The sequence below is a fragment of the Acanthaster planci genome, linkage group LG19 (genome assembly GCF_054643075.1).
Source record: "Acanthaster planci isolate LZ-2023a linkage group LG19, COTS_SCS, whole genome shotgun sequence".
Classification (NCBI taxonomy): Eukaryota; Metazoa; Echinodermata; class Asteroidea; order Valvatida; family Acanthasteridae; genus Acanthaster; species Acanthaster planci.
Window position 1 is genome coordinate 4,177,599 of NC_141795.1, and position 12,192 is coordinate 4,189,790.

A 12,192-nucleotide genomic window follows, 5' to 3' on the forward strand; every position below is an offset into this window, starting at 1 on the left:
ACGACCACGGTCTACTTTTAACGAACTGTTAGTTCAATTTTCTGTATTCTTCGACTGCTAATTGAACCACAGCGGCTTTAAAAATCTCCAGGCTAAATACAGTTTTGCTTTGTGGTAATCCAGGTGTCGAAAGACGCCCAAAATTATTCACACATGACCACAATAAATGGAGTGTGCGAGTTCCAACGTGACAAGCGCGTTCATCTTGAAGTTTATGAATAAAATATGGATCACCTGGTCATTGAAAGGCGTGTTGTAGCTACTTTTGACTACAAATCTCACTTAAACTATATATCTCTATTCACCGCTTTACTGATATTGACACTTCATTTAACAAACTCTTTCTGGAAACAAACGCTTTTATAAGGAAACTTAGCTTGTCTCAACACGCATCAACAGACCGCTTTGCTGCAATCTCAGGCTATTCACTTGTGTGTTTACTCAGGTATATACTTCACTGAAAATAGTCAGTTGCCCAAACAGATTGGAGCTTTGCAGGGATTTTCAGCAGAAGCAAGGTCTACTGAGACCGTTGATTGTCAGGTCGATAAGCAGGCAACCGTCCAACTGTAAACATTGTTCGACTAAACCAACGAATGTTACCTGTATTATTTAGGTGTCCAAACAGTTTCAGTAGATGTCATTATCATCTTGGTATAAGATCCGTCTATTTCGCGCAGAGACTGCACGCCAGGGCGAGAGAAAGGAGACTGCAGCCCAGAATTTACTGATGAAAATGCACTCGCTCACGTCACTTTGCATTTCGTATAGGGTCCAAGAATTAGGTCCCTGCTTTCCTCATATTTTGTAGCATTTTAATAAACTTTTATCTTTCGTATGTTGCAAAGATGGGCGCTTTTGCCATGTACAGCAATTTCAGACTGCACTTTAGTTAAACCTTAGGACACTCAGCTAAGCACTTAGCACCCGATGTCGTTAATTCAGTTCTTGAAAAAAAATCTCAGCGATGTACCAAGTGATCTTCCCAAGGTAACATTTTTCCCTCCACGCAATAATGTAACTCTATCTGCAACTCACTACGGGCGCCGCGTGATTGGCAGATTGGCATCTCAGCTGCTTGCTTGAAAGCCTCCATCTTAGCCACGAGAGCACAGTGCAAATGAATTTATCATATCCATCCACGCAGGCCGTACGTCCAAGGACTAAATGCCACTATTAATCATAACATACACCGCAATAGACTCAAGTTATATCCTACGGCAAATAATAATAGAGAAGTAAAACAGTCTATCCTGGCTTGGAGAAATTGACAAGTTGACTTGATAGCTTGTAATCGTAATCGCTCTGTTTCCGGCAACCCGATATCTTGAATACGCGTGGTTGGTTTAAAATGCCAATTTGTGGACAAGCACCAACCCGATAGACTTAATGGGGTGGTTTTTAATATCCGTGACAATCCCTCGATATTAATCACATCTTAAGTATCGTTCAGAGTAACTATTCTGACCTCAGATGCTGTCGGAGCGTGTAAATGTATATTGTGTAGTTAATCGGTGTTGTCATCTCCTATCTCAGCTGAGGTCTGGGAAAAATTCAGCGCCTCACAGACGACAGGAGCGGAAAGGACCATCTCCAATTTTGGTCCACATCTCAGGCAATCGCAGGAAATTGCATCAGTTTAGCCTCTTCTCACTGTGTTTACGACACCACTAGATTCAGGTCAACAAATTGGAGACCTCATCAATTCCAGCAATGCTAAGCTTAATTTCTTTCGCTAAATAATTGCCTTTTCTTGCTGCAGATTCTGTGTGGCAGTAACATCGATGGTAAAAATGCAATGTACCCAAGACTTGAATCATCCAGAAAGATAAAAATGATGAGTTTAAGTGTGGGTGGAACTGCAAAATGGGCAAATGGATGTCACATCGCCAACTTTAAACATTAGAAACACCGAAAGAACTTACGTGGTAATATCAATCACAATCCTCATGAAAAACATGAAATGCACAACATCAATCAAATCACATGACAATTATTCATTACCAGCCACGGCACCTCATTCGTCATTACAATCGACAACAATTTCATTTTGTATTTATTAACTTGGGGAGGGGGAGTTTAATTGATTTCTCTTATTAATGATTCAGTCTAAAAATATACTAAGAGGAATTGAGGTAATGGTTTAAGTAAACATATATGCTGTCATTCTCGATTGGACGAAAATTCACCTGCACCAGTCATATTCGTTGAAAATCTACTTGACACACATTGAGATGTGTACACATCCCCCATAATCCTTTGTGATCCGCCATAATAGTTGTCATTCAGACCATGACCTGATTAGATGTATTGAGGAAAAATGGCTTTCTGTTTCATCTGCCTTTTGCGAGTGAATATAGCCATAGTTGCGTTCAGCAACGACCTCTTCGTACATGGTCTTGACATCAAAAGGTTCGTGGGAAATCTGTGACGTCATTACGTCATAGATAACATCGAATATCTATAAAAGGAGGTGGGGACGTATGGATTGCGCCTGAAGTATATAAATGCACAATATGATTAAGTGGTTTTGAAAAAATAATTAGGCTAATTGATCTAGATTGCTTTTGAATTATCCTAAATTTAATATCGTATGCTCAGTTTATAACCCTGGATTTTGGGCACATTTGCGAGCCGTTCGCTAAGATGTTTACAGAGGTAAGCCTTCTACTCCAGACATCGCAGTATCCGAAATACCACTGACAGGTTTTGCTGATTGCTGAAGGTGAACAAAAAGTAGAGTATTGCTCCCGGACCGGATGGGTAAATCTCAATGATCTCCAATTTCCAGGCGATTTAAAGGTTTCAGAGAAACAACTCTGACCACTGTAGGTTTCCTTTTTAGTAGCACTTGCGAGTAAAGCAAATTTATTTTTACTCCCTCCGTCTCTCATTTTTCATTTCTTAATTCACCCTTTTGTTCTTTTTCATTCTATCTTTTGGGGGAGGGGGGTGAGCAAAGATCTCCCTCTCTTTGCCCTCCCCACGACGCCTGGGTGCACTGCCATTGACAAAGTTTGACTGATAACGCTGATTATTGCATGTACTTCTATCATCGTAGGTCATCTTTCATCAGTACAGGTGTCCTCTGCAGAAGGCATAGGGAAACCAATGGTCTTTTCATCTGAAAAGGTTTGCATTTGGAAACCAGTAACCTGGAGCTGATAAATCACAAGTGAAACATAGTATTTTTCCCCAGGAAGTGCAAGCAGATATCAGTTGTTGCCAGCATCCATCAGTCGGGTCGCTGTGACTAGCAAATCTTCTGTCTCCAAACAAGACCATACTCGCTACTGAACTATAAATCACAGCCCGAGGTATCCAAGAAAACGGAATTTGTTATAAGCAGAACAGTGTGCTAAGCAGTCTTAGGAACATTTTCCGTGTCCTAATAACGAACAAAACACGTTGGAAAGATCGGAACCAAGATGTTTCAAAATACGTTTGAAGGGGCGAAGATTAATGGGAAATTAATCTGGTCTAAGAGCTTTTTGATTTATTGCGAGTTGGCTCGGACACCGCTGTAAAGTCCTGGTAATTTGCCTATGATGGGGACCTAAATAGACCTAATTGTAAAAGGTTTCCTGTGTGAGTCAGAATTTCCTTGAAAGCACTCTGTGCAGAATCCAGCTTCAAGCATATTTGAAAACAGAAAATTGATTTAAGACTCACTCACTGACTCAAGTCCACTGTCAGCGGCTGTGTTCTTTTTTTCTTCGATTGCACTAAATGTCGACAGAGTGCAATCCTCTCTCTTTAGCGGGCCGCTGTATTTCGTAGAACAATTTCTAAGAATATTAATTGTAAAAATAACAAAACAGTCAAAATTGTTAAGTTTTTTTTTGGGGGGGGGAACAGGAAATATAGTACATTCACACAATGAATTTTGCAATCTTTTGCCGTCAATTCCAATCTGAGAGGAAAAACACAAACGAGTTGGAGAGAGGCCGTGAATTAAGACAACAGAATTTTCTTCGAAAATGAAAAGAACTTCATTGTCACAAACCGCTTTAAGAAGATCTTGGGTCAAGAACGGAAACATGTATTGTCCCATCACAACATTAGGGGCAAAGGTCTTCAATATTTCAATATCTAATCGCTACTTCTGCCAAGAACACTTAGGAAAGGAATTAATAGATCTGTGCGCTTTGGGATATAATATCCTGTTTTCAAGTGAAAAAAACACATCTTTATACCTGCTAGTCTTTACATTCTCCACACCTCTTCATTCTGTACTAACACCTTTCACAATAAAAGTGCACGAGCTTATAAAGATTCAAATGAAAAAGAAAATGCGATGTAATCTTGACCCGGAGCTCAGAGCACAGCGGACGGGTAAGAGGATCAAGATGCTGTTAGTGTCAGTCAGTTGGAAGGCGAGCAATGAACTCCATTGGCAGCCGCCAGGCCTCCAATACAGCACACAAATAACCACGATAACTATAACTCCACTTTACCCTACAAAGCAGTTATTGCTCCAAGGACATGTCTTTGACCACTATGCTCAAATCCTGCACGAACACAGTGTATCATCTATCTACAGAGTTAAGAAGGCCTGGTGATGGTACCCAAGGTGGTGCGTGGATAAACCAGAGGGTCCTTGCTCCATGGATAGACGGTAGTCCATCCTATCTTGGAGGAGATGGGATCTTATGGTGGGACCATAGTTCGTGGTAATGCCTCCCTGCAGAATCCAAAAGATTGCTGCGTGATAATGACCCAACATCTTACCCTGTGTGGCGGGCAACACTATGCTACAGGTCAATTATATACTGCTGTATTGCCCTTGCAAATTAATTTCATTATCTGGCCATCCGGAGGAAGTACATTCAGGACATGTATATTGTACCAGATTAATAATAAGTTCAGGAAATACACAAAAGGAATAAAAATATCGTACAACAGACGAGACAAACATGAATTGGCAACAGACGAATACTTTGTTGCCTTCTTATAATAAGTTACAATAATTGTAACCATCCTTTGTGATATGGTTACATTTTGAAAGGAGAATAGGAATTGCTGCTACCATCACATATGGAAAAAGAGAAAAGTATGGAGGTCTCGGTGGTTAGCACTCTTGGGCGAAATGAAAAAAGTAAGTTTCCTGAGACACAGAGTTCATCGATTTTTATCTGGCGTGCGTTCAACTGCAAGGAGATTATGTGCGAGTGATTGGGGAATAATATCCCGGTTGGAGCCTAAATGCGTGTGGCTTATTGGAGCGCGCTCTCCCGCAGGGTACTCGTGTAGGTTCCTTATGTCATTACTGCACGATCGGCCCGGACCGAGACGTGGCATGAGGTCCCAGGCTTAGGATTCCGGTGCGCCCAGTCTGTTTTCCTGCGTAAATCCGTTCGAAATCTAATTTCTTGTTCAAAGCGAATCCAATAAGCGCAATAATGCGCTCCATGTGTAGAAGCAGCGAGTGGTTCGGCGTCCGAGCCAATTATGGTTTGCTCATTCCGTGAAAATTATCTCCTCACACTGCCCTGCCGCAACGTGGAGTGGTGAACGGATTCGTTAGAGAGCAGACTAGTTAGTTTATTGGAGGTTGGGTCTTTGTATCAAAATCTTCGAGTGGTATTTTGACTTGAAACTGTCTCTCATATGAAAAGGTGCTAATAGGCCTATACGTTTTATTTGTTGAATGTTATTTTTTGTCGGCAATGCATGAGAATTTATTTTCGGATTCATTGTTGCCTTCTGCCTTTGCTTCCATTAACAGTGCAACATTGGAAGGATTCAAATTCTCAGATGGGCTAACTTTCTTGTTCGTATTGTCTCTTGATTATTCAAAGCAAGTCCAAATCATATTAAACAACTTGGATTCTTGTATAGCCTACGACCTCTCCACCTGTAACTTGCAGCTGTTTGCCTATACATGTATTTGGCACCTATCTTGATCTATTATGTCTTGCATCTCTTCATTTTGCAAGTTAATTTTTATTTCTTATCGAGGTTTTTTTTTTCACAAAACAAGTTTATTATACCACTTGGGCAATGTTTATATCAATACGAAATGAATACTACAATAAAGATTAACTTCACTAAATACATATTGGATGCGTCAGAGTGCCTCCGCACTTTGTAAAGCAGGTTTTTTTTCTTAGCTTACGATGATTCATTTTTGAGATGCTAAGTTAGACCGATTTTTTAAAAGAAATCATAATCCTTTTTAAGTCAGGATCATTTGCGTGTGCTCCAGCAATTCTCTGTGTGGGCCATTCGTTCCTGTGGGATAAGGGAGAATTATCTTGTTAAATTCCTGTTTTGGTTCATGACGAAGGACTAGAGCAGTCTTTCATCTAAAATATTATAATTACAGTAGATGGCAACTAAGAACTTGAGAAAAAATTAAAAGGAAACAAATACTGAATTTTATTTTCACAGTCCTCAACTGTAATTGGTAGGATTCCGGAAATACTTAGCTGATCCAACAACCATCTTAGCTTGCCATCTTAGCTTACCTTTAGGAGTGTAGAGTACATTGTACTTCACTTCATTTGTGATGAAGCGCAAATTCGATCTTGTTTATCTGCAAGAAACGAGAACTGCGGAGTTTTTAGACGATCCCTTATAACCATTGTTTACAAATCACAGGATACGCGCAGAACACGCAAAATGACGAGCTTTCATTGGTCAAAAGTCCTAACATGGTAACACGCCTGCATGCAAGGCAGCAATTGGCCGCGGTGCGTACCCGCGCCACTGCACACATCCGCCATTGTCACCACGAAACGGGGAGCTGTTAAATTTGCGACTTTTCGTGACTGGTTTTCGTTGAAATTTGCTGTCTACAGTGATGTTTTCGCCCCTAAACACGCGTTGAGTGCTTGGTCAACATCAACACTAGAAGAATTCGAGGTGAGAATAATTCCGGCAGCCTGTGTTTCGGGCAATTTTATGTAGGCCTGACGTTAAGCGGTGTAACCTAAGTTACTCTACGGTACCACGTGCTCATTCTTGATTCGGTCTCTGGGGTCTGTCACGTGGGTAGAATGATAGGTGTGTAGCCTACCTTAATTAACTGGAGATGCTAACCAACTTGTGTTGCACGCATTGATTGTAAGCGTCAGCTTGGCAGATACGATGGGTCCATTTCTGGTCTGTTTGGGTCATGGAGGTAGGTTACGAAAGGTGCTACACTCTGTTGCTTGTACATGTACATACGTAGACCCATTGTAATAATAAAATACAAATGCAGCTAGTCTGTCAGCGGCTTAGCCAGGATTCTGGGCAGGAGGACAGGGGGGGGGCTTCACGCTAAAGTGTGTGGGGGGCTGACTAGATGTTGGACATATATATGAACATAATGCGGTCACATCAAGGGGGATGCAGTAACTTTTTCTTTCACACGATAAAGTATTTTATGGGGCAAAAGACGAATTCAGATTGAATTTTCTTTGCCAAGGCCCCAAAACACAGACTTACAAACTTTTGAAAGTAACCTTTTTATAACGACAATTGCAATATTCTCTAAATACTCCGGTGAAGTTTAAGGCCGATTGAACTCCATGACCGCAGTCCAGCTCCAAACTCCACCACAAGAATTCCGTCAGATACGTAATCCTTTTACATGCCAAGTGAATTGTTGATATAACCATCCGGGATGATTTCAACAGTCGTGTAGTTTTATTCATCCAAAAATTGAAGGATTTGTTATCGACTTTCCCGTCTTACATTCCGTACATTCTTGCACCAGCACAGCGTTCATGCAAAATAGGTCACTGTCGCATTGACCTCTTTTTCCATTTTAGAAATTTACCCGAGTGAAAGAAAAGCAGTTGGGATATGTGCCATTCCTGTATGTGAGAATTTAATCCTAGATGAAACAGGGATGCCATTTTCTTGCATTTTTTGCCAAACGTCACATGTACATTCACCAACATGCATGGTTCTCCACAGTTCCGATTCAGAGAGAAAGTGTGACGTTGGTTTATTGAAAAGTTGTATTTTATTTCAGTGCAGAAAAAGAAACAAGGGACGATATTGCATTTGACTCGAAATTTCACCCAGATTACTCTACAAAACAAACCAGCCTTGTAAAAATTAACCCAAGTCACGCCACATATCGAGCCAGGATCCTGGTCTGTCGTGGGAGATGAGTCAGACAACATTTTCTGGCTGAGAACAAATTATTGTCGTCGTTGACAATGTCAACAGAACTTATTTTAGGAAGGGGTGCGCTTTTTCCAGAGTGGCAGAAAACATTAGTACCATCCAGAAGCTGGTATAAGAAGTAATTAAGTAACATTGAAATCAATTATCCATTTTTCAATTAAAGGTGATTACCGTTTAACCCAATTTCAAGAGTAACATTATAACGTGAAAATTGAATTCCCTAAATTGACTTGAAAAATATAATTTGTATTTAAAAATCTTACTTAGTATGTTTGAACTGGCTTGAAAGTGCAAGACACTCGATCGAATGACGCAGTTTTCATAACGTCACACCGCCCGGTGATTGAGCTTAGGCAACAACGAAGCCCGGCTAGGGGCTAACACCGCCAGACAAAATGCTTTTCCGTGCAGGTGGGTGGGTTTCCGGTACTTGTTTCAGGCCAAAACTGGACGGTAATCCGCCATCCTGACAGGTGTTACGCTGGCATAAAACTTGTATCTCTTCTTCCTTCCTTGACGTTGAATATGATGAAGCGTGACTGCTCCTAGCGTAAGGTCTATAATGCATAAGCCATTGACAACGGGTATAAGAAACTCACCTGGCTGAGCCCTTATGGCTCTTTTCCCAGAAACCGAGCAACATATAATGTCGTGAATGTAATGTATAAACTATAAGACTCCACGACACATCGAAGGTTAGCCCCACATACTATGGAATACTTTCCTTTGTTCGCCTGTATTTGAGCTTCGAAGCTTTTCATGGTGAAGGCAGCAAATTAGTTGGTGAGATTTGCGGCATAACAATGCAAGAATATCTCTTTTATGAGTATGTGTGGTTCTGAAAAGAACTGGAGGGTACTCTGGAGGCTTCTTCTCAGAACCACACATTCTCCTAAAAGAGATATCTTTGCATGGTGCTACCGCAAACCTCTACAACTAACTTCTCCCCTGTTCGAAAACTATCACAAGTGAATTTGCGATTGGAATTATCCAATTGTCCCATGAATGCGTTACCTTCTGAGACAACTCTGAATTACAACTCCAAACCAATAAGAGAAAGAGAAAAGTAAAAACAAAGGGGGAAACAGAAGGCGTTTCCAATTTGGGAGAATGATAGTGACCATTTCCTCATAAAAGTCTTATATTGAAATGAAACAGCTGATATACGACTGGTGCTACTTACGTGACAAATTTGACACATTACAACGCGGTATTAATAAATCATGGTGTCTCAAGCCATTCGGCTAGGTCACATCACAGTTACATGAAGTCATGAGCATACTCCGGCAAGGTAATATGATTTTTAAATGCAGATTTTGTAAATACCAACTCCTTTATGAGATAGATTTGTGTGTGTGTGCCATATTGTAAGGGCATTTTTTACGGTAGTGTGAATTTGCATACTTATGAGCACAAGTGTGACGTCATCTAAGGCAGAAACCTTGGTGTTATAGCCACTTCTGCACTAAAATTGTACCGAAAACCGGCTGTTTTCACTCAAGGTATTTTCAATGAGCAAATTTTGGTCCCACAATTTGAACAGACCCCTCCACAAACAGTGTGCTCTCAATATGACATCACAGCAATAGCGCCTCCATTTGAAAGGAAGATAAAGAATTTTTATAAATGTTTATTTACAATAAAACACGGTCATTTTCATTGTAAGGAAAGGAATTTCAGATAGGTTTCTTACATTTGAAAGCAGTAGAAAATTGTGCAAAATGTGGCCTCAAGTAAAACTGGTGGCCTGTTAATTCTTTACGGTTGGATGCACCTATGTTCCTTTCATGCGCCCAATCGGGCTCTTGCCATTGGGTTGTGGTCAGCGGTAGGGCTTGTCACTTCAGTACAGTATTCTACGCCACTCCACTGCAATTCTTAAAGCCTGGCCATTTTTGCCGGATTTGAGAGTCTGTTTACACTAACAGTATCGCGCCTCAATTTGCCATTTTCCTGGTGTTTATCCAGATCCTAAACAATCTGAGCTCTGTAGCAAATTCTCTTGCTCCAAATACAGTGTGCCAGCTCATAATTCAAAAAACTGACTTGTGAGGCAAACCAAATGGTTTACGGTGAAGTCTCTCTCCAATAGAACACCCCTTAATAAAACCGGCGAGTGGCGTCCCCATGTAACGTATTTAAGACTGTAATACGTACCATTTAACTCATTTTTCCTCAGGCATACAGGATACGTCAGGGACCTCGATAAACTATTCAAGTGTAAGCTGTCAAAAGAAAGTGTCAAGTTACACTAGCTGTTGAATTTCATGAGCCGTACGAAACACAACAGTCACAAAATGATGAGCGGTTCCAACAGCTCGATATATTAAGTAGCTCATTCACGTCTTCATGCTCATTGGTGTCCTCTTTGCTAAGACCTGCGGTGCGGTTTTGAAGTTATTTTGTAGCAATTTCATGAATGTATTCTAGATCCAATGTGTCTGGCTCATTTCCAGGTAAATAGTGGTCTGTTAAAGTTAATTTGAATGTAGGGAAGTTGCCAATGGATGCATCAATGTCCGCTGTAACTCGATTTTAGGATGTTAGAATTGTCGACTAAGAATGAAATAATGACACTTGGGACTATCTATTATGTTCCCGGACGGACCCCATAATCTGAAATAAAATTTTACTTCCGACGGTGCCGACCGTTATCGTAGGTTGCACAGGTTCCTAACAAAATGAGACAACTGTTCCTTCTCCCCATTGCTGGTCTTGAGTTGTCGATCATACCCGAAGCTATCTGTTTTCCGCTTTCCTATAGATTCGAACTTTCGGCCCGGATTCGTGCCCCACCCTTCCGTCTCGTGCCTTTCTACTGCGCTGGATGCATTAACACGTTGAGTCTGGCGCTTCCTTACAAATTCACACACCCAGCTCACTCCTCAAAATGACTAACACGACATCTTTCTTCGTCTCTTTTCACAGACATACGTTCATGAAAGCCTCGAGCAGTCAAGTTGATGCAATCGACACAATGACTGATAACACCTGAACACGCGGCAGTTTTGATTAATTTGTAATGCCCTTTAGCTCTCCAACATACACCATGCTTCCACTTGAATATCAATTCCTAGTATCGGGAAACATGATGGGTCACTGACTTGTTCCAACTATAAGTGCCTTCGAGAAACTAAAAACTATCCTCTAAAATGAGTAATTGTAGGCCATTCTGTTCAATGTTGATGGATTTGAGGTAAGAGAAACAATCCCCGCAGATGATGAAAACCCTTCGTGAATGGTTTCCTATTCAAAGAAGCAAGAAATGATCAAAACCAGGGTTTAGAAATCCACTTTAATTTCCGATTTGGTGCTCAGTGTAAATAATAGAATGGACGTGATAGCACTCGCTTAATTAGTTTTGTGCTTCTTTTTTTCTGATCATACCCGCACCTTCTAAACATGCCCCCGGGCTACTGTCCAATATCAAAATTTATGGATATCAGTTTCGATCTTATTAAATGATGACAATGGATAACAGGGCGTGGATTTAGCAGTCTGCAGACGAATTTATGCTTTGGACCTAAAAACGTGTTTGGCTGTTGAAGGATTTCACTTTTTGTCTTTAAGTGAAGCTGGTCAACGGGAGACGGCCGTTTGATAAAAAAAATCTCACTTCAGCCATGAACACGCTGAAGTATTGCGAATGAAATATTGGCCGTGTCACCCAGTTAATTAATATATGCCCAGTACTGCTAACAAAGACGTCAAATAAAGACGTAAATTTTTCAAACAATTATGATGCAAGATAATTTTTGAATTAATTAATAGGGTTGAGGACAACACAGTATGCATATGCAAAACTCAGCCTAAAACAGTAGAACGCACTTTCCCTCAACTGAAGCGAAAGGGGTCTTTGTGAATCTTGCTCTGCAGAAAAATATTTGTTCATGTATCTGCTTTTCTGAAAATTTGTTCGATATTAAGATTGTGGGTTGTATTGGGCGCAGTGTATATGACATCATTTTGTTTCTAAAGGACGGGTTGAATTTTTGTACGTGGGTTTGTGCTAATTAATAGAAAAACCGATTCAAATTATAGTGCTTCAAAGGGACATAAGCGATATTT

At 40.6% G+C, this 12,192-nt stretch overlaps 1 long non-coding RNA gene across 1 annotated transcript; it reads right to left on the reverse strand.

Moving 5' to 3' along the window:
- Positions 1-4,917: 4,917 nt before the first annotated feature.
- On the reverse strand, positions 4,918-7,111 carry LOC147795965 (uncharacterized). Its single transcript, XR_015423379.1, has 3 exons — positions 7,022-7,111; positions 6,471-6,538; positions 4,918-6,234 (listed from the first exon to the last, which is right to left on the reverse strand). It is a non-coding gene; the product is annotated as an uncharacterized LOC147795965 (long non-coding RNA).
- Between the last annotated feature and the right edge of the window lie 5,081 nt (positions 7,112-12,192).